Here is a 23,437-nt window from a genome sequence, read left to right on the forward strand (position 1 = left end):
TCCTGGGCCAAAGCCAGCGCTAAACCACGGAGCCACCCGGGCTGCCCCAAAAGGCAGATTTCTTTAGTAAAAAATATTTAAAATACCATCTCACTGGGCATCACACCAGCACTTCAAACATTTTTGTTTCAGGACTCCATTACACTCTTAAAATTGATTGATTCTTCCAGTTTTGGTTGATGTGTGTGTGTTGGAGGTATTGGTAGTTTCCATATTAGAAATTAAATCAAGTATATATTAATTCATTAAAAACCTGCATTAGATATTTGTATAATTAACACATTTTTATGAAGACTATATTTTCTAAGACAAAATTTGAGAGAAGAGTCACCTTGTTTTACATTTTTGCTAATTTCTTATATTTGGCTTAATAGAAAACAGTTGAGTTTTTCATATCTGCTCTGCATTCAGTCCATTGTGAGATCACAGTTTGGACCAGCTATCCTGGGGTAATTTCAAATTGTGTGCAAGAATGCTTTGGAGATGGTAAAGCAACATTAAAATGCTAGTTTGCTGTTTCTATATAGGGCTGCTAAAACAGGAAGTAGCAGGAAATTCCTCCTTTGAGGCTCATCACACCTTTCTGATTAAACACTAGAGAACTCAGCCCACCCAGAAATGAGGTGTTTGTTTCTTCTTACAGAGTTTCAGAAATAACATTCTCACAGAAACTTAGATGAAAAAAGTCCATCAATTACCAAAGCAAATCTGACTCCATGCTAGACAAATTATAATTCCAAGAGATTTGGTTGGGAAGACTGGATGGCTCTATATTATGTTAAAAGAGAGTTTTGACATACTACCCCCTCCTCAAATCTATATACCTTTGAGAGGTAGGTATTCTGAGGCTTAGAGAGATTCATGGAAAAATTACCTACTAAAATGTCACACAGTTCTGATAAATGGTAAAACTGGGAATCCAGCCAATTGATTGCAAGTTCAGTAGCTTTTTTCCATTGCATTACAATGCTTTTGAGTGGTTTATCTCCTGCTCATGGGACTCTGAAAAAGAGGCAAGTAGAAAAGACATGTCTAATTTGGAGGAAAGAATATAGGAAAAAAAATTTAACCATGGCTGCAGCACATACACCTGTGGGAACTGTTGCATTCAGGGATTATGGTGTCTTGGGAAATGGAATGGGAAAATGTAGGACACTAGATCATCAACAGCAGGTAGGCTAAGGATCCTTGAGTCAGATTTTCTCCTTCACAATTATATCCAACTCTGTCTCTGATTATAATGTATTGACGAAGAAAGAGCCTGAAGGTAGATAATTAGCTCAACGTTAGGTACTATTATGTGAATGCTCCTAGAGTTGAAGACGCTTTTTTTTTTTTTAAGATTTTATTTATTCAGAGAGAGAGAGAGAGAGAGAGAGAGGGAGAAGCAGGCACCATACAGAGAGCCTGACATGGGACTCCATCCGGGGTCTCCAGGATCACGCCCTGGGCTGCAGGCGGCGCTAAACCGCTGCACCACCAGGGCTGCCCATGAAGATGCTTTTCTTTTGCTGCAGGTGGCAACCCAAAGATCTTGAGTGATTTACCCATCCAGCTACCTACTAGGCCTACAGTGGTGAGGGACAAGAAATGATTGCTTGTTGAGTGTTCTATTTCTCTTTAGAGGGTTCTCCATTATCTTCCTAAACAACCCTCAGAAACAAGCATTTTGCTTTTCTAAAATGGCATAATCAGATGGATACTTCCCAGTTGTCTTAATTGACTTGTCTACAGCACAAAATCATTTGAAAAGACTTCCGTTAGTTTCCCTTGAGTTCTCTGATACCTATGTACCTCAGCTCCTTACTACTCCTGAATGATCCAAATTAATCTGTTCTGGAGGCTTCTCTTGTTGGCTATCATTTAAATGATGATGTTGCATGAAACTCTGTTCTCTTTTCCTTGTTGTACTTTTCCTAGTCAATGCATTTATTCTTTTGGGTTCAACATCCAATTATTTACTGATAATTTAGAAAGTTTTATCTCATGTCCAGATTTCTCTCAGTCTTTTGGAGGTTCTACATTCTCTTGAAACCAAACATGTCCAAAATGGAACTCATTTTTACTTCTGTCTTTCAACTTACTTTTCCTCTGGTGTTCTCTACCCAGAAAATGGCACCACCAATTATTTAATTGTATAAATCAGTGGCTTAGGAGTTACACAGGACGCTTCTCTATCTTTTGTCCTGTAATGAGAAACTATTTTTCTCCTCGGTTCTCAGTTACTTCTGACACTAGATGTGTGAGAACTTTTTTCATACCACACAGTCCTGCGATTCTCAATGATACTGACAGGGTATCCTACAAATTTAACTCAATTCTGACACCATCTATCTGAAGATAGATTAAAGACTCAGTTTTACAAGGCTTTCCATACTTCAGATGCCAATCTCAAGTCTAGACTGTTACTTATATTTTTGATTGACTGGCTATAAATCAGGGTTCCTATTGGTGCCATTCTTCCGCACCTTCATATGTCTGTTAATCTAGAAACTCATCAAATCTTGTTTAAGAGTTTTCATAGAGTTTAATCTATAGTTCTTCCTTTCCCCTACCCAGACATTAGTGGGTGGGGCTGAAAGTTTCAATCCTGTAATTACTTGGTCTTTCTGGTGACCCATCCTGAGGCTATCTAAAGGCTCCAGCCTAAATCACTCATAAACATAAATCAGGGGTGCTCAAAAGGGGCTCCTTACGAATAACAAAATACACTCCTGTCATGGGGGAAATTTCAAGCACTCTAACAGTTCTGCCAGAAACTAGGCACAAAGACCAAATACATTTTTTATTATACTACACATCCCATATAGATAGTCAATCACTAAGCTTAATTCTGGCATGATATTAAATTGGATTTATTTTTGCAGTGACTCCCAGCAGGGAGAGAGACAACTCTCTGACTCAGGTCTTCCTTCCACCAATCCATGCTCTACAGCGTTGTCTTTCTGAATGTAGACCTGATGATACCACTCTACCTCCTAAAACTGAGTGGGTCCTCATTGTTCCTAGGGCATATGTTATTTTCCCACTTAATTTCTTGCCACTCCCTTTCCTTGCACTCTACACATCAAACCATACTAATTTTCTTTTAACTCCTAGAACAAACTGTGCCCTTTGTCTTGCTTCCTGATTTTACTCTCTTGGAACAGTTCCCCGTCTTATCTTTACCTCCGTGCCTAACTTAATCTTCAAGTTTAAGCCAAAATATCAGTCCTCAGGAAGTCTTTTCAGGGAAGGCTAACTATTCTATGTGCTCGCATAGTACACAGAACTTTACCCTGGCTCTTACCGCAGTGTGTAACAGTTGCCTATTTACTTGTCTGTGTTCTTAACTATGGTGTAAGTTCAGTTAAGGCAGGAACCATGGTTACTTTGTTCAAGGTTATACCTCCAGCATCTAGCATTATTTTTGAGATATATTTTAAGTGCTCTTGGGCAAATTATTTAACCTCTTTTTGTCTTTCAATTTACCAGACTGAAAGATGGGAATAGAAATAGTACCTATTTTACAGGATTGCTCTGAGCAATGTCTATATATTTAGAACTTAGAGTAGAATACTCAGGGATTCTCTTAATATTCATGTTTGAACAAATTCTGTCATGTAACCTTGGAAACCTCGCATCTTGGCTCACAGAGCCAATGTAGAGACAGCAGAGCCCAATGAATAAAACATGGATCCTGGGGGTGCCTGGGTGGCTTAGTTGGTTAAGTGTTTTCCTTCAGTTCAGGTCATGATCTCAGGGTCCTGGGATCAAGTCCTGTGTCAAAATCTCTGCTCAGTGAGGAGTCTGCTTCTCTCTCTCACTCTCCCGCTGTGCTTCCCTCCCTCCCCCTCAAATGAATAAAACCTTTAAAAACAACAACAACAACAACAACAACAACAACAACAACAACAACAAAACATGGATTCTGAAGCCAGGTTGCTTGGTTCAAAGGTGGATTCTTAGACTTGCAAGTTGTGTGCCCTTGGGTAAATTATGCCTTCAGTGCCTTCTGATTTACCCATCTATAAAATGGGAATAGTAGTTGTATCTATCTCATAGGGTTGTTGTGTTTCTAGCATGTATGTAGTAAGGATATTGTAAATATTTTTAAATGAAATAATACAGAGAGGAGGAATGATTGTTATGCAGACATTTGGCACCATATGATTATCAGTGGCAGTTGATGTAGAATGCCGTCTCCATGGGTTATGGTTCCTGCTCAAACACCAAAGCAGGTCATCGGTGGCCCATATATTGGCTATCCACACCTGCTGTTGGATAGTTAACAGGACCCAAACTTCGTAATGGAATGCAGCCAGTTCCCTACAGGAGTACAATGTCTGTGAGGCAGGTGCCTGAGCACTGATGGTTTTCAGGTCAAGATCCACATAACTGCTACAATTTGCAATGCCATTTAATGTAAATAAATGGCAGCAGGTGTAGGAGATAGGCTAGATTTGAAGGGGCTGCCTCAGGTGGGCTCTCCACAGATAAGAACTCTGTGTCTGAGGTTTGACAGACTTTACGATTATTTCTGACAGTGGGAAGAACAACTGCCCTTTGCCTAAACCCTTGTCACACTTTGTCTGAAGGTAAATGCTGACATGTTTGTGATAGCTCAGTTCATTTACCTTGGAAAGCACAAATAGCCCCCAATTATTCAACATGAGGCCTCTCTTCTGTTCTCCCCCCTACTGTCTAGCTTTTGACAGTTTCTGTATGAAGTAGCTCATGCATAAGAAGGCATTAAATTAAATATGTCCCTTTTACTGTTCACTAATAGCTTTGGTGAAAGGATTTTAGGCCAAAAAACTAGAACCATTGGCCAGAACAAAGAGTATGAACTAGCCATGTGTTATGGGTTGAATTGTGTCCTCCCAAAAAATATATGTTGGAGTCCTAACCCCCATTACTTCCGAATCTTCCATGTAAGAAGATACATGGAGGAAACAGCTATGTATAAGCCAAGTAGAGAAGCCCACATTAGATCCTTTTCTCAAGTCCTTAGAAAGAACCAACCTTGCCACAACCTGACCTTAAGCCTGTAGCTTCCAAAACTGTGAGACAGTACATTTTTGTTTTGTAAGCCACCCAGGTTTTGGTACTTTATAATGGTAGTCCCAAGAAACCAATACTGGGTTTAAATTCTTACCTAGGTGTTCCCTGCTCTTTGTACCACTATTGCTTGTGTATCCATCACTTTCCCCAGCGAGTTGCCTAGGGGAAGATAATCAGTGGGTGTGAGAGAGCCTTCTAGCCTCTGTCAGTGAAATTGCTAGACTCCAGTCTCCTTGTCTACCTCTTTGCTTCTTCAGTAGTCATTAAAGAGCTCTTGCTATTGTTTTTGGTGCTCATTTCTACTCTAGCCTGTGGTCTTAGCCATTGCTATTGACCTAGCCAGTTCCAAGAATAAGAGGAACCTATATATCTCTGTCTGACCAACATTTATGAAACTTGTTTGACCACAGAAGGATTTTGTCATATGACACATGGAGCATCTTTTGGGAATTACTACCCATAGTGCTTTTGATGTTCTGGGAAAAGATCAAGCTGACTTTTCAAGGAGGAATCAGTATTAGACACTGGAGTGGGAGACAGAGTTCTTGGAATTCCCTTAGGATGGACATTATAGTCATTAATCTAAAGCAGATAACATCAGACTAGATAAGTCTCTGTTGTGGGGGACTATCCTGTCCATTATAGGAGATTTAGCAGTATCTTTAGCCTCTGCTCATTAGATGAGAGTAGCAGCTACTTCCCACTCATAACAACCTAAATGTGTCCAGGCATTGCCAGATGTGCCATTTGGGAGCAAAATTGCTCCTGGTTGAGAACCAGTAATCTAAGGTTACTTTAAAAAGTTCACAAATTGACACTTATTTTCCATATTAAAAATACCAAGATGAGGCACTTGGGTAGCTCAGTTGGTTAAGTGTCTGCCTTCGGCTCAGGTCATGATCTCAGAGTCCTGGGATCAAGCCCTGAGTTTTTGGGCTCCCTTCCTAGGGGGAGTTGCTTCTCCCTCTCCTTCTTCCCTTCCTCCCTGCTTGTGCTCTCTCTCAAGTAAAAATCTTTTAAAAAAAAGTACCAAGATAAAGAAGTAAAGATTGAATTGTGTGTAGGATAAGGTAGAGGGATAAGGGATAAGGTAGAAAAGAAGGGAGGGATAAGGTAGAAAGGTAGGAACCTCCATGGAATCATTTGCAAAGAGATGGGGAAAAGGGACAGAAGACAAATCCAGGCACCATTTATTCTGAGATCTCTGTGAGTTTACTGGTATCCTAATAACTTTCCCATTTTTGCTGATTTTGTTATTGATTGGATATTTCTCCTTATGGCACATATCAGTAAAACTCTTAAGGCACAAAGAATCTGTGTGTTTTATTTTTATTATTATTTTTTTAAATTAGAGAATGTTCAAAAGTGTGAACTTTTTATAAAATATTTTATTTATTTATTCATGACAGAGAAAGAGAGAGAGAGAGAGAGACAGAGAGAGAGAGAGAGAGAGAGAGAGAAAATATGAATGAATGAATCTGGCTCCGAGCTGGGAGCCTGACACGGGACTCCATCCCCGGTCTCCAGGATCACACCCCGGGCTGAAGGTGGCGCTAAACCGCAAGGCCACCGGGGCTGCCCGAATCTGTGTGTTTTAGGCAACAAAAACAATTAGAGAAGGTACACATATAAATAATCTATTTGGTAGAAGACTCTTGAACCAAAGCAAGCTCTGCCTTAGGATCTTTACATAGGGTACTCATCTACCTGGAATGCATTTATCTTAAGATCTCAAACATTGCTTTCAAGGAAAGACATTTCCTGACCCTTCTCTCTAAAGTATTGCTCCCTGAGGCATAAATTTATTTTTTTAATTGAGGTGGTTAATTTTATTCCAATCAAGGGACAAAGATTTTTTTGAATTTTATCTTATGGGTACTTTGTTGAAAATGTTCTTTAGTAAAAAAAAATAATAATAATAATAAAAAAAAAGAAAATGTTCTTTATTGTGTGTATGGTAATTTGACCCACATTACTAAAAAAGTATCATAAAGTCATGTGTGAGGTGAAGAAAATCCTTTTAAACACATCTCGGGGGAAAAATGTCAAGTGGATGATTTAGTAATTTATATATTGTTAACAGACTATAATACAATTTCTGGTTTGAGTCAAACGTATAAACATTTCACCATTAGTATATTTTTCATAAATTAAGAATCAGGCATTAGATACAAAGCATTGTGTTTCTTAGAACCAGGCTCAGTGGTTTGTAAAAGTGATACACTTGTCAGTTTATGGTGTTTTTGTGTGTATCATTTTGCAACATTTTCATAGTAGTTGCACTGGCTGTTCAGTATAGGTATGTGACTTATCACAGTTGAATGGTAGCAGCATTTACCACTGGCTGCGAAGTGTTAAAACCTTACTTCCTTTCAGGTTCTTTTACCTTTTCCACTTTTAAATACTGTGTTGAGTATCATTATTATCATTTTTATTTTAAATACCAAATATAATTTAGAAAAGTTGTGAGAAGGGTAATCTATTCTTTTGCTCATATTTCTGCACATTCTGTTGTTCCTTCTTCCTTCCCGATGCTACAAGTCTCCTTTTATCATTTCCTTTCTGTTTTAAGAACCTGCTTAAGCAGTTCTTAAGGGTGGGTCTTCCAGCAACAATTTTTTTTTTTTTAAGTTTTTTTTCATCTAAGAACGCCCTTATTTCCCTTTTATTCTTGAAAGATAGTTTTTCCAGATATAAATTCATGGTTGACAGTTCTTTTTCTTTTCAGCCCTTGAAAAATGAAAAAAGCTTCCTTCTTGCCTCTGTGGTTTTCGATGAGAAATCTGAGAGATCTGCTGCCATTTGAATTGATGTCCTCTATGGGTAATATTTCCTTTTCTGCTGTTTGACTTTGTCTCAGTTTTCAAAGGTTTAATTATGATGTGTCTTGGTATAGATTTCTTTGTGCTTATCTTATTTAAGATTCACTCAGCTTTTTGAATCTGTGGCTTTATTATACCAAATTTGGGAAGTTTTTAGCCATTGTTCTTGGGATACTCTTTTAGCTACTCTCTGTATCCTCTCTGGTGATGCCAATATTAGGTCTTTCGTTGTCCCACAGATTCCTGAAACTGTTTTTGTTTTTGTTTTGTTTTGTTTTGCTTTTTACTTTCTTCTCCGTTGTTCATATTGGATAATTTCTCTTAGGTATTCTTAAGTTCAATGATTCTGTCCTGTTATCTCTACTTTGCTAACTGAATCCATCCAGTCAGATTTAAAAATTTTGTTTTTTTATGTTTATTAGTTTTATAATTGCCATTTGGTTCTTTCCTATAACTTCTAGTTCCTTGCTGAGATTTTATATTTTTTCATTGTTTAAAGAGCTTTTTTAATTGCTTGCTGAAGCATATTTATGATGGCTTCTTTAAAATCCTTTAAAGTCAGATAATTCCAACATCTGATTCATCTAGGTGTTGGTGTCAGTTGATTGTTTTTTTTTCTTTTAAGTTGTGATTTTCTTGTTTCTTGGTGTGTTGGGTTGTGTCCTGAATATCTTGGTTATCACATCAGGAGACTCTGGATTTTATTTGATTTTGGTAGGTACTCAGCCTTTTTAGGTTTAGTATTCAAGTCCTGGGCTACTTTTATAGGCTGTGGTTTCAATGACAATTTGATTTTCAGAGCCTTTGTTGTACTATTTTGGTCTGCTTGGTGCCCTTGCAGTTTTAACAGATTCCTGCTGATGCTGCCTTGGTGGGTAGAAGGAGCTTCCCCAGACTGTCTGGATTCCTGTTAAGTAAGGATGAAGAGCACTTGTGTCAGAATCCTGCCTCCTAACTGCCTATCCTTCAGAGAGAGTTGTCTTAGGCCCACAGGGAAGAAGGAAAGTCCTGGCCACTTAATGGCAGCATCGTTCCAGATAGATTCTTCTTGTTGGTTCTATAGGCTTGCTCAACCCAGAAATTTTGTATTGTGACATCCTGATTATTTCCTTCATAGCACTTGTTATCTGAAATTATATTTATTTATTATTTTGCTTTTTCAATGTTTGTTTCAAGAGTAGAAAAGAAGATGGTGACAGCTATATGGAAGAGGGAGAGCATACTGAATTCTTAGAATATATTATGTATCTGGAAAATAGGGCTGAGAGTTTTAAAAATATTTATTCTTAATATATTTTATTTATTTTTTTGAGTTGGGAGTTGAATTTTTATTCTATTTGTTGATAAGTTCAACAATTTTTTTGTCTGTATATCATTCATTTTTTAAAATATCTTGTTTAAATTCAATTTGCTAACATACAATATAACATCCAGTGTTCATCTCATCATATCCCTCCTTAACCCCACTTCCCACAACTTCCCCTTCTGCAATCCTTTGCTTTAGTTCAACAAATATTTATTGAGTACCTGTTAGGTACCAAGCACTGTGCTGGGGATTTAAAGGTAAGAAAACAGATCTGTACCCTGCTGGGCACCACAGTCTATGTAGGAAGTCAGGATCTGAACAAGAAATGCCAATGTAATATAGGTTATAAAGGAGAAGTGCAAGTTATGGGGCAGCAGGTCTCATCAGGCTCCTGGAGGGTGGAGAGGGGGCTCCAGCCTTTCACATAGGCATAGCTCTGTGTAAATGTTTGCCAAGAGAGTGAACGTTTGGGCCCCAAACTGGAATACTGGAAACTCCATATTCTTAGAATCTTCACTAATTCTGTTTGAACACTTTTTAGGTGTCATTGTTTTCCAAGCCCTGGCTTCTTTAATCCTCACAGCAGCCCTTCATCAGGGGTTTTCTTATTGTCATTTTCCTATTTTACAAACAAGGAAACTGGGGCTCAGACTGCAGATCACTTAACTGGTAAGAAGTAGAGCCCAGATGGCTGCCTCCAGGCTCATGCTCTTAAGTCACACTGGGAGGAGAGCCCATCTCCACCTCTCCTCAGCACTTAGCTCAGCTTATCCCTGCCTTGCTGGTGCTCTGGTTGCTTTTGTTGCCTTTCTGTAGGTTCATTTGTACAGTGATAGTGACATGAACAGGTTCTCCTGACCCAGGATGATTTTGGTGGATAACCAAATGCTGTTTAGTCAATGCTAGGATCAAGGAAGATCCCCTTCTTTGGGAACTGAGCCCTGGCTCATGGTCCATATGAACTGTCTGATGGTCTTTACCCCACCAATGTCCATGGGCATAGAGTTAGTACTGGATGTTCACAATCTGGTGAGCTATTCATTTCACCGATGGCTGCTCTCTTCCTTCCTCAGGTTCTCAGGTTCATCAACAAGATAAATGTTCCAAAAGAGAGATTTCTTGATACAGAGATTAAGAGGGCAGACTTGGGAGCCAGATAGCTTGGGCTCAAATCCTGGCTCTGCCACTTACTGGTGATGTGACTCTCTTGGTCTCTGTGACTATATAGTTCATCTGTAGGTGAGTCCATGTGGTTCTGTGGCACAGGTGGAAAGTGAAAGGGCCATTTCAACACTAAAAAACCACCTATAGCTGTTTTTTACAGAGCACTTACCATGTGCCAGGCACAGGCTAAGTACTTTATATCATTGTCTCATTTTATCTGCATAATCATCCTAGGTATGTGACATACTGCATTTTTCAAAGATAATTACCCAATATTTTCCATTCCTTATGCTGTTTTTGAAATGTGGTATTGATAGTCTTTCCATAGAGTGATGAGGCTTATATCCCTTCTCCTTGATATTGGGTGAACCTTTGAGACTGCCTTGACCAGTAGAGTATAGCAAAAAGTGATACTTTGTGACATCCAAAATTTAGGTCATAAAAATGCCATGTGTTTTTTAAAAAAGCCATATACTTACTTTGCTCTCTTGGGTCACTCGTTCTTGAAACCTGGCCACTTCATTGTGAGGAAGCCCAAGTCACATGCTAAGGCCATGTGTAAGATATTCCAGCTGACATCCCAGATTATACCCCATGAAAACACCAGCATTGATAGCCAGATCTGTGGGTGACTATTTTATTTCTATACATTTATTGGGTTCCTCTTCTAATCTAGACACCACGTTATATATGGCCTGTGAATTCAAATGAATAAACTGTAGCTTTTGTTCCCAGGAGGCCTTTGATCTAGGTGAAGGGGTAGACTATTGATCTCTATATTCCTGTGTGTTCTCCAACACTGGCAAAGACTTAGAGGTTGCTATATGAGACATTGAGAAGATTTTCTGGCCTCAGGCAGTCTGTCCTACCTCCTTAACTTTGAATTTATCCAAAGATAATCAAAGTAAAATAGGAGTAGCTGGCTATTTTCATATTTAAGCAGGGGTTCCTCCTGTATGACTACTCTGAAAAGGAGTTCTAAAGACCTTAAGACTTTTTACTTGAGTGGAAGAAATATAGTTGATTAGTATATCCAGTATCTATTAGGGAAGAAGATGGGTAGATTCTTTACTCTTTGCTGTATTTTCACAAATATTTGTTGGGGAGCAATCATATATATTAGACTAGAGATACAGAAGTAAGACAAGATCCTCACTCAGAGTCTATCGTGGCAGGAGAGGTGAAAAGTCTTATAAGATCGTAAGATGGTAAAAAAAAAAAAAAAAAAAAGTAAGATGGTCACTCCAGTGGTGGTAGGGATAGGTTTTGGGGAAAGACAGAGGAAGAAGCTCCTCCATCTGTAGTGGAGTCAGGAAAGGCTTTCCAGGGGAGCTAGGCTTTGAGCTGGCCATGAAGACTGACAACTTCCCAGATGTCCAATGAGGAGGAGGGTAGCCTCTGAGAGGCTGGAGGAAGGGGGAGCCTGTGTAAATAGTTGAGGAGGCATGATATGTTTGAAGATCTACAAGAAATTTAGTATTGTTGGTTAAAAAAAAAAAGAAGAGAGCCAAGAGGTGGAAAAATAAGTGAAAAGTGAAATCTAGGACCAGAATGTGAAGGGTCTGCTGTGTAGGTGCAGGCATTTGTCTTTTATGGTTTGGTGTGCTGTTTCTAGCTGCAGTTAGAATGATCTGGGAGCCTTTTAGAAAAGACCAATGTCTGGTCTCAGTTCCAGAGATTCTTATTCAATAGGTATGGAGTGAAGCCTAAATATCAGTGTTATTTTCAAACTTTTTATTGTAATGAATTATACATGTGTGTCTCCATTATGGTGTTTTCCCCACCCCCCATATATCTCTTTTGTGCATTATTCTCCTAAGTGTCTTTATTTTGATCCTTTTTCCCTAACTCTTGCTTGGGTTTCATGACTCAAATTTAGTATCACTTATTTCAGAAAGTCTCCCTGATCTTTCCTGGCTGAGTTATGAATCCTTTTCTGTAATTTGATAGCACCTCATATATAATTTTCAATGAGATTGGTATCCAGTTGGCTTAGTTTGGTCTTGGACATAATACCATAACTGAATTATTACATCCAGACTGAATCTAATGGGGGAGGCAAAATTGGATGCTAATATCAGAAGCGTGGTAGGTACTGGGCATCAAAATAGCAAATATTCTTTTCAGTACTATATAAACCTGTATTGTTCCTGAAAATATTTAAAGTGATTGTCTCTACTGGACTGGGAGTTCCTGAAGGGTAGTTACTATGTGGTATTGATCTTTGAATACTTAGCTCCGAGTCAGTTTCCTGGCTCACTAATGTTCCATGAATGGCCTCTGTTTTCAAATTTAAAAATATAGTTTATTCTGAAGTCTGCTGTGAATATCATTCATCCTTTCTAAAGTGTTTCCACTTTATTCTGTCAAGCCCCCAGGTCTTCAAGGATGGGGGAAGAATTTGCACAATGGCTTTTGAAATTATCATCAACAAGAAGACATCTTTGAGAATTTTATTAGCAACTTTCCCTTCGGTCTCCTGAGGAATGTAAGGGTCAGTGATAGGAGAGAGGCAGGCAGGCTGAGCAGCTGGGATCCAAACCCACTAATTCCATGGACAGGTGCCCTCTGTCTCTGCCAAAATTCAGGTTGATGATAAAGGAGGGAAGTAGACATTCCTGGACTCAGATTGAGAGTTGCCCAACTCATATTGCATTGATTGGGTTGACAGGCACTGTGGAAGTAGAAAATGTTATTTTGCTTCAGCCTTATCTGTTGAACATTCTCTAAGGATCTCTTTTAACTTACACTTAAAAATTGGAGGGAGAAAGAAGCTGATAGGCAAAGAAGTTTACATTTAATTGCTAGTTTGTAAGCAATTTTGCTAAGTGCTACTTCATTTCAAAGTTGTCATTTAATGGGTATTACAGTGTTTCTCTGGAAAAAGGAATGTGTTTCATTGAACTCACTACTCCTTCAGGAGCAGACTTGGATATAGTTTTATGAACAGTAATGATTTTTTCATAAGGTGTACTTTGTTTCCACACCGGGTAGTGTGATTCATAAAATCAAAGTTCTTACACTCTCATTATCCTTTCCAGGAATAAACTCTATTTCCTACAGCTATAATTCCCATTGTAAACCAGCTAGGTCCTTGTGTAATTGATTGTTATCTTGTGTAGCCACATGAAATGTCACAACATGCTTTAGATGAGAGATGAAAGAGAAGAAGGAAGAGGAGGAGGAGAGAATAGATGTCAGACTAGCACCTGGTGGGGCTGAATCTCTTCCTGCTTCTCAAAGAGAATGTTTCCAATACCCAGATATGGTGAAGAAGATGAAACAGATGATTGAACTTTTTTTAACTAAACTGACCATCTCCACAGAAGTTTGCTCTGAGTGATCAAAGCAGTCTTTCCAGTGCTGAAGAATGAAGGGTTTATCTCAGAACTGTTCTCTCCATTCCTTCTCCCTCCCTCATTGGTCAAACTTATCTGGGCAGATTGAATTGCTGGAATACTTATTTAACCCATTAGAAATGATGCTGTAGGGGCCTACCTGACATTCATTCTTCATGCACCCTCTTGCACATGGTGCATGGAGCATATACCTTTATATTCCCTTGGAGTAATGGTTAGGGGAGCAGGTGACCAAGAATCCAGCTTACCTACATTTCTCTCATTTGAGACCTCACAGCTGGCTTACTGGAAAGAGTCCAAATCCTTTGGCATGGGATACAAATAGGCAGCATAATAAAAAGATATTTTGGGAATAATAATTTGGCAGCAGAAACCAAAAGCAGGGAGTAAATTAGCAGTCAATTAGAACAGTTTGGCAGGATATGGGCCTCAACCAGGAAGACATTGTGCCAGAACTATAATTTATTATTTAGAGAGATTTGTCCAAAGAATATACATATACTGAGAGCCTAATAGGAACTCGGCCCTGTGCTAAGTGCTTCACATATATTATCTCATTTATGACAAAAGTAATTCCCTCTCTAACAGAACCCATACTTTTTTGCTGTGCCACTTTTTACAGTTGGAAACTATATATTTATTTGTGTGGTTAATTGTTTTAATGTTGGATTCCACCCACTAAGTTTCCATCTATATGCGTGTCATATAGGATATGCTTGAAAGTTTATTAAATGAGTAAATGACTGTATCTTGGTTACCACTCATGCAACCTAGATTCAGGAAAAGAAACTTCATAGAAATCTAGGAAAACTGGATAAGCAGTATGCAGGAAAGGGCTAAGTTCCCAGAGGTAGCTGGGGAACTTGACTACTAGAGAACTTGGCCATTAACATGACAGCTCCTAATGCTTCTGTACTAGAGCTTTCAGTTTAAATTCTTGAGGGATTCTGATGGGCCTGGCTTGGGTCAGGTGTCCACTCATGATCCAGTCAGCTATGATCAAAAAGGCAAAGTAATATAGTAGGTACATGTTTATAGGATTCTTCCAGGGTGCAGGTGTGTAGGCAGTTCTCAGAGGAAGAGAGTTACTGAGGGCTGTGAAGGTAACTTAAGTGGTATTTACTATCATATAGGACTGGAAGGAAGAATATGACAGCAATGTATAGAGATATTTTAAAAAGATACATATTGTGGCACTATGTCTGGATTCCACAGTTCCAGTCCTAGACTCAATACTTATTGAGTGATCCTGGGCAAATTACTTAATCTGTCAGTCCTTCATTGTCCTTATCTGCAAAAGAGGATTATGATAGTTTTAGCCACTTATACTCGTTATGAGTTTTAAAAGAGATAGTGCATGTAAAACATCTAATAGTGCCTGGCATTGTGGGCACTCAGTACATGTTAGCTAGCATCATTCTTACAATGGAAACTGGAAGTTCTATTTAGAATATTTTTATTTCTCTTAGTGAAATAAAGAATTCCATCAGGACTCTTCTAGGATATTTAATTTCTGGGAGAAAATACGGCTTAATGTGATGAAGAATTTCAAATTTGGAGAAAGATGATTTTAACAAGCCCAAAATGTTCATCAGTTTATTAAAACACCAAAGTAGATTTAACATCAGTCTCCACACAGGTCCTTAAAAAATCAGTTTTTCCTTACTTGCTAGTTGTACTGGCAGTGGAGGACAGAGGTTGCAATTCAAAAACATTACCTCTTCACCCAGACCCAATATTGAAGGGCAGGACCCATAGGCCTATGCTAGTAGGGAAGTGATGAGTTACCTATTTGACTATTCAGATCTCTTGACCTAATCGTAGACTAATGCTTTAAGTTCAAGGTGAAAATCGAGTCATCTGTAGCTGTTGTAGCAAGCAGAACAGACATTTGGATATGCTTATGGATCTATTTGAATTAAAGATCACTGATTTTATCTCTTCACATTTAGCAACATATTATAACCTGAAACACAGATTACAAATGTCAACTGGCACTTCTCAAAGCCTAATGAGTTCTTTTGTGAAACGTCACAGGAGCAGTAAGGAACAGCTTGGAGAAAGGCCCTTTGAAAACTGTGAAATGATTGTCCTATCAAATATGTGGTTTTCTTTCAATTTAGTCATGTTCCCCTTGGGGTTCCTTAAGGTCTGTGTTCTTGCTTTATATGCTGGGGAATTTATTGATAACAAAGTCCATTTTAGGTCAATTTAAGGAAGGAAGATTATAACTATAATAATTTATTTGGGATTCTGATTGTCTTTTGATTCTATTATTTCCTTTGGTTGTCAGGTCATTTATCATTTAAATGCAGATAAATTGTAGGTTGAGCATTAAGGTGAAGGGTTCTCTTTTAAAAACAGTTCCCTTAGTAGGGGATGAGCTACAATTGGTGATGGGTATTAAAGAGAGCACTTGTGATGATCCCTGGGTGTTGTGTGTAAGTCACGAATCACTGAATTCTACTCCAGAAACCAATATTGCACTGTATGTTCATAATTAAATTTAAATAAATAAATACATACCTATGTACATACATACATATGTTTCACTTGGTTTCAGAGAATCTTAGCACTGGAAAGCAAATTTAGAGATGGCTGGCCTACACCCTATGTATTATAGAGAGAAAATTAGAGGCCTGAGAAGTTACATGATTAATTCAAATTACTCATCTGTACAGGGTAAGTGATGGACTCTGGATTAAGAGATGAAAAGTTCTCTCCACTGAATATCATGATCAAAAAAGAAGTGATACATCCTATAGAAAAATTGGTTACTGTGAGGCTTATTTTGTTTCACACTTTGTGGCTTTAATATTGTTCAGACAGTTCAACTTTTTGTATTTGTTTTCCAAAGTGCTTAGAGCTGTCACTAGTACACTTCAGATAGGAAGTTCTAGATACTTCTGCCAGGTGCAATTTCATGTATTAACTTTTGTGGCTCAGATATGGCTTTGGCTAACTTAATGATTCCCATATGCTGGTTTAAACCAAAAGACTCAGGATTAGTTATTGGATTGACCAATATAATTATATTTGGTTACTTCCATTTAATGGATGAGAGTAAATACACTGTATTTATTCATTACACGTTTTGCTTATTTAACTACAAGATAAATAAAGCCCTCCAACTCAAATATAATATTATGAAAAGGCAAGTGAATTGATGTATGCCCTTATTTTCTTTTTAAAATAAATTTACTTTTTATTGGTGTTCAATTTACCAACATACAGAATAACACCCAGTGCTCATCTCGTCAAGTACCCCCCTCAGTGCCCATCACCCATTCACCCCCACCCTCCCGCCCTCCTCCCCTTCCACCACCCCTAGTTCGTTTCCCAGAGTTAGGAGTCTTTATGTTCTGTCTCCCTTTCTGATATTTCCCACACATTTCTTCTCCCTTCCTTTATATTCCCTTTCACTATTATTTATATTCCCCAAATGAATGAGAACATACAATGTTTGTCCTTCTCTGATTGACTTACTTCACTCAGCATAATACCTTCCAGTTCCATCCACGTTGAAGATGTATGCCCTTATTAAGGTGGTAATCTTTTAAACATTGGGAAAAGCTAAAAAGCAATTTTGCCAATAGGTCTTGCTTGCCTCACTTCCTCATTTCATATAAGAATTTTACTTGTGGAAAATTCTGACCCTATAAAAATATTTAGTTTTTCTTTTTATTGTAAAATATACCATATACACAGAAAAGTGTATGCAAGGCGATGTAGGAAATGTTGGGGTTCAGAGCTAACAGCTAAGAAAGAATTCTTGAGATGTCTTCAGTACAAAAAAGATGTTTTTAAAAAATATTTTATTTATTTATGAGAGAGAGAGAGAGAGAAAGAGAGAGAGAGGCAGGCTCCCCAAGGGGGAGCCCAAAGTAGGACTTGATCCCAGATCCCCAGGATCACGCCTGAGCAAAGGTCAAAGTGCATAGTACTGCCACTTAGAGGAGAATTTAGATTTAAAAATATGTCAACTGTGTTACACAGTAAGTATACAGTAAGTTAAAAAAGGAAGATTCTCTTTAGGTATATCTCAGTCCAGTTTTTCTGAGAAATGTCTTTAGGGTACATTTTTATATGTAGCCATGATTATAATTTATAAGCAGTTTTGTTTCTTTCGTTTTCCTTAACATAAACATTTTCCATCCCCCCCCCCCCAAAGGAGATTCCTCATTCCTTATTTGGAGGTTGCATTATCCCTCTTTTTTTCTCCAGCTTTTATTTGAAAGTATATATTTATGTATTTATTTGCTCTCTTACTGATATTTTGTCTGTCTACCCATTAGGGATGTAAGTTTCCTGAGCTGCTCAGGTTTATTATGAGGAGAATACTTTGAAAAGGACTAGGTAGACACTGTAGGATAAATGATAAATGAGAGGGGTGCTCTGTGTGTTACTCGAACACAGGAGAGCCTGTGGCCTGGCCTCAGAGTGTAGAACTTCCTAGAAGAGCTCACATTGGTCTTATGTGAGAAAACCTCAAGAATACATTTCCAAAAGTGGGTAGATGGATCAAAAGGAGTGTACATTTAACATTTTAAGTATTGCTAAATTGCTACATTGTGTTTTGAAGAGTGAGTGGGAGTTTATCTGGCAGAGAAGGGTACAAGAAGGATGCTATTTTAGGCACAGGAATAGCAGGAGCAAAGACATGGCATGTACAAATGATTGTGGAGTTTGGTGCAATGCATGATGGGGAAGGGCCAGACACAGAACTGTAAAAGAATTTAGGGCCAAGTTAAGAATTAGGTAGGCTAAAGGGAGCAGAGGGAGATCTCTCAGTGCAAGTAATCCGCATCAAACTTTAAAATGTAGATAAGATGTAAGGTAAAGATGATAGGGTCATAAGTTCATCTCTGTGGACTGTATCTTCCCTCCCTCCTTCCCTTTCCTTTCCTTATTTCCTGCATGCCTGCCTTACTTCCTATACCATTTACTCAATACCTATTCCACACTAGTCATGATCTAGACATTGAAGACAACAAGGCAAAGTTCTGCTTTCATGGAGCTTGCATTCTAGTGGAGGAGATACATAATGAACAAGTGAAAGAAGGAAAGAAATCCAGATGATGCAAGGAGGGAAATTGTTAAGTGAAGGAAGAGTGCTTGGTGAGAGGGAGGTGGTTCAGACAACTGGAGCACAGTTGCTTCATTTACCTCCTGCCACAGCCCTGCATTGCTCTGCCCAAGTTGGTTGTAGCCTCACTGATACCCCAGCATGTGATTTCTCTCCTCTCTGAACTCACCTTCTGATTTTGTGATACTCATCTCTTGCTGCCTTCTACTTTAAGTTTTCATCTCTCCTGTTCCTTGTAAACTCCTTGAGGGCAACTGATCTTTTTCCATGTTCAGATCTCACACTAAAGCACAGTGCCCTGAAGCACAGAACCCTTATTTTTAAAATAGATACCATTGTTGAAAAACTTAGAAAACTACATTTTGTTTTTTTTTCTTCCCTTCTCTTGATTTTCAGGTCATTTGCATGAAACATGATCCCTGCTACCGAGGCATCCTTTTGCTCCTGCTGAGTAGCGTCCACCTGCATCTTCAATCTTTGTGTTGACAGCCACATTGTTCCACTCTCCAGAAGATGAAGGACCTCTCGGATTGTGTTCCTTACCTCATAGTGAGAATTATCAGCAGGGCTGGATGGATTCCTAAGCAATGTGAGCCTGTTCTCCTGCAAATGTCTTTAATAATAAATGTTGAGAAAGGCGGAAGGTGCAACATATTCATTTCTTTATTATTGAATGTTCCTGTGGGTTTTCAGTACCTAAGTTTAAACTAAAAAAGAAAGCTGTAATTTTTGGGACTTTGTTTGCATATCATGAAACAATTTCAGTTTGGAGTGCAACGCTGACTCTTTGGGGATCAGAGGTGTTTCCAGAGTTTATGGAGGCATCTTGGTTTTTCGTTTAATTGGAGACAGTTTTAATAAGGGTGGTGCTAGATTATTTGTAACTAGTTTGTTTAAGCATGAAAAGGATTATAATTAGAAATACAGCTTAGATCCCCTTTGAAAACCCTCAGAAAATTATAACTCCAGGCGTTTGGAGGAAAAGTTATTCTTTTCCAGCATGGCAGTAAAGACTCAGTAGTGCTAGCTTCTAGGAATGTGGAGTATTAGAACTGGAAAAAGCCTTAGTCATTCTGTAGATGTGAAAATGAGATCCAGGGATCCCTGGGTGGCGCAGTGGTTTAGCGCCTGCTTTTGGCCCAGGGCGCGATCCTGGAGACCCGGGATCGAATCCCATGTCGGGCTCCCGGTGCATGGAGCCTGTTTCTCCTTCTGCCTGTGTCTCTGCCTCTCTCTCTCTCTCTCTCTGTTGTGTGACTATCATAAATAAAAAAATAAATTAAAAAAAAGAAAATGAGATCCAGAGACATAAAAGGTCTTACTGAGGAATACTCATCCCGGGCAGTGATTGAGGCATGCTAATAACTTTTGGCTTGTTCATGTTTACCTCCATTATTGATATGTGGCAATGAAAGAGTGTGATGGGCTATAAGATGTTATACGTATGTGAACTATCATCCCATCCTCTCAGTGTATTGCCTTTTATCCTGATTTGACCTCCGTAGGCTTGAGCTTACCTGTGTATAAAATAGATGGCTGTAGTTGATATCCAAGTTCTCTTCTGTTCCTAAAATTCTATTCTTTCATGGCTCTTTTGTTTTAAAGATATTATTTATTTATTTGAGAGAGAGAGCAAACACAAGCAAGGGGAGCAGCAGGCAGAAAGAGAGAGGGAGGCAGGCTCCCTATGGTACAGGGCGCCCAATGTGGGGCTCGATCCCAGGACCCTGAGATCATGACCTGAGCTGAAGGGAGACACTTAACCAACTGAGCCACCCAAGTGCCCCTTAATAGCTCTTTTTTTAAAAAGAAAATAGTGATTGGAAGAACCTTGGAATTCACCAAGAACCTCTAGATTTTTGCCTCCTTTGACTCTCTTTCTTCAGTCTCGTCTCTTGCTACTTCATGCCTTTCTTGTCTCCTGACCTACCAGCTGAACTAAAGTACAGCTCCCAAATGTCCCAGATTTTCTCATTGTCTCAGATTGTCTGCACATGATGTGCCCTTGGATGTCTCTGCCCTACTGATTCCTGTTTGTTCTTTAAGGCTTAGTTTGAGCATCAATCTCTCAGGAAGCCTTTCCTGATGTTCTCTTACAAGCTTCCCTAGCACCCAGTGCTCCCTGCTATCACAGTGTTTATCATACTGTATAATAACTGTCCGCTTAGATATCTCAATCTCTTCCCACCTATGAACTCCTTAACTCTGAATACCAGTGCCTACACTGTGTCTAGAACATAGAGAGGCTTAAGAATTGTTTGTTTTTAATGATAATGTAGATAGATCGCTGATTGGTTTTCTTCAGATGACCAGTGGTTCCATACTGACTGATGCCCATGTCTTATTTTTCATCAGACCTTGACCTCTGGGCATTGGATGGTGGGCATGGCCAATTTGTGTCTTGAATGGAATAATGAGGGTATTAGTATTCATGATATTCATGATAACATGATATTAACATATTCATGTTAATTTCCATGAACCACCTCTGCACATCACCCCTGTGAAGTCCTTTGGTGTCATTTTGCTGTCAGAAGAAACTCAAGGTGAATGACTTCCGAACCTTCATCACTGAGGGATAACATGAAGCTAGTCACTTGCCATCTGGCTACACCTGAGCATGCCAAACCGTGTTTCATGGAGGGAGTTCCAGAAAGATATGTTGCAGACCCAAAGAAGGAATGGCTTCTTGTGAGTTTACAGGATCTAATGTACATTAGCAGTCTCTTTAGAGTTCTGGGGAGACAGGTGTAAGGCTTTTCTCTTCAGCTGGAGGAAGAGAAGAGATCATACATTGTCCAAAATTCTCAGAGATTTCTCCCTCTAAGTTTGCTGAGTTGCTTCTAATTTGTGTTTAGTCGGGCTGCTGCTAATTGCTGCTGATTACTGGTAAATTGCTGGCAGTAGCAAATGGCAATCCGGGGAGCAGTAAAGGCATATCTTAAGATAGCAGGAGTAGGGATAGAATGGTATGAGTGGCTCGGAGGTGCCAGAAAACCCAGAAGCCTAGCTCTAGGCAGTGCAACAGTTGGCTTAGCAGGGAAGCCCAGAAGGAAAAGCTCAAGGCCACTAAGATTATGGAAACCGTATGATTCTGGCAGGACTGGGGTTTTGTTGTGTTAATTTTCAGGCTAAACAATGAATGGAAGTTGGCCACTAAGCATGAGGAAAGCTGCTTCTCAAAATAAGAGAAATTATATCAGATGGAAATTATATCAGATGGAAATTATATCAGTTTGGGGAAATATCAAGATTTTGATAGCCTGATCAAAATTAATGGAAGATATGTGCACAATATGCACCATATAAGTAATTCCAGACTGTTGAGATCATTGAATAATTGTTGGCCTCCTCCTCCCTCCAGCCTAGTTGTGCGAGAAGCTTTTCCCCTTCATCTCTGCTCTTCCTTCTTTCCTAGGCTGGAGTGGGGATATGGACATGGGGAGTCCTTTCTATGATTCATTTATTGAGCTCACTGACAGCACTACAGTAGGCTTTAGGGATATAACATGAAACTGGATGGAGTTTAAAGCATTTTGGTCCTTTCTGCTTTTTCTTCATTCCATAAAAGTCAAATCCAGCTATTGACCCTGCCTAGATGCTATTTCCTTTTCTTTGGTTGGGGTGGGATGGGTGTGTGTGTGTGTGTGTGTGTGTGTGTCCATTCCTGAGACAGGTGGGAGACCAGGGTCCCCAGGGAAAGGAAGGAAGGCTTGGCTCTGGAGTCTTTGAATTGAAGGGTGCCTCTGAGGTCTAGTTGGACTGGTTACTCTTGATCCAAGTGAAGTCACCTCAGACATGCATATTTCATCAGTGGTTGCATCAGTTGGGGCTCTAGCAGAAAGTAAATAGCACATTGAAATGGTCCAATTGAGGGGGTTTGATAAATGGACTTTATTCAGAGATATGGGCAGAACAAGGGATTTGGATGCACCCAGAGAGTAGTAATGGTGTCAAGTGCCTTCTGATTAAAATCTGGTAATTCCGTGAAGGTGCCAGCTGGAAATGATATAATAGCTGAGGATTCAGGTGTCTGAACATTCTGGTGCATCATTCTCTTCTCATCGGAACATCTACAGATACTATTAAACCCATTTACAGTTGAGGCATGTTGAAGAATTTGCCCAACACTGCACCTCCAATTGTGGAAAAACAGATTTGAACTCAGATCTATTAAAGTATAAGTGCCATGTCCTTTCTGGTCATAGCCATTATGTTTCTCATTCAGGTAGGAGGAGATGGGGGAGGAGCGCCCCCTTTGTTATAAAAGCAAAAACCTCCTGTAGACATCCCCAGCAGACTTCCAGTATTTCTCATTTGTTGGAATTGGGTTATGTGATCCCATTGCATGGTTCCTTTACATGCTTGCCTCCTATCCCTCCAGCTGCAAAGAAGCTGGAAAAGCAAGTAGTTGGCTTTTCATCCTATATAGTAGAAAGTGACAAGAGAGTTGGAGTTGGGAATGATTCTTGGGGTGACCAACTAGTGACTGACTTTTTCTACAATTTTTATGGCACATTCTTTCTTTAGAAAACTTTATGCATTCTATCTGGGTTTGGACAATTAATGCAAGACTCTTCACTTTCTAGGTATTTAAGGTGACAACATATTTTTGATCTACTGTGTATTGATTTTACAGTTTAATTTCGAATGCATT

General features: G+C 39.1%; 1 protein-coding gene across 4 annotated transcripts in view; it reads left to right on the forward strand.

The window, feature by feature from the left end:
- The window catches only part of CRH (corticotropin releasing hormone), a 174,570-nt gene that overhangs the window by 51,285 nt on the left and 99,848 nt on the right, over positions 1-23,437 (forward strand). For 3 of the 4 annotated variants that reach the window (XM_072734634.1, XM_072734632.1, XM_072734633.1), the window contains exon 2: positions 19,177-19,369. The gene's annotated coding sequence lies outside the window, so the exon portion shown is untranslated. Of the gene's footprint in view, positions 1-7,771; positions 7,867-19,176; positions 19,370-23,437 lie in introns of all 4 variants that reach the window. The other variant, XM_072734631.1, reaches the window with a different exon arrangement.

This window comes from Vulpes vulpes, chromosome 13 (genome assembly GCF_048418805.1).
Source record: "Vulpes vulpes isolate BD-2025 chromosome 13, VulVul3, whole genome shotgun sequence".
Classification (NCBI taxonomy): domain Eukaryota; kingdom Metazoa; phylum Chordata; class Mammalia; order Carnivora; family Canidae; genus Vulpes; species Vulpes vulpes.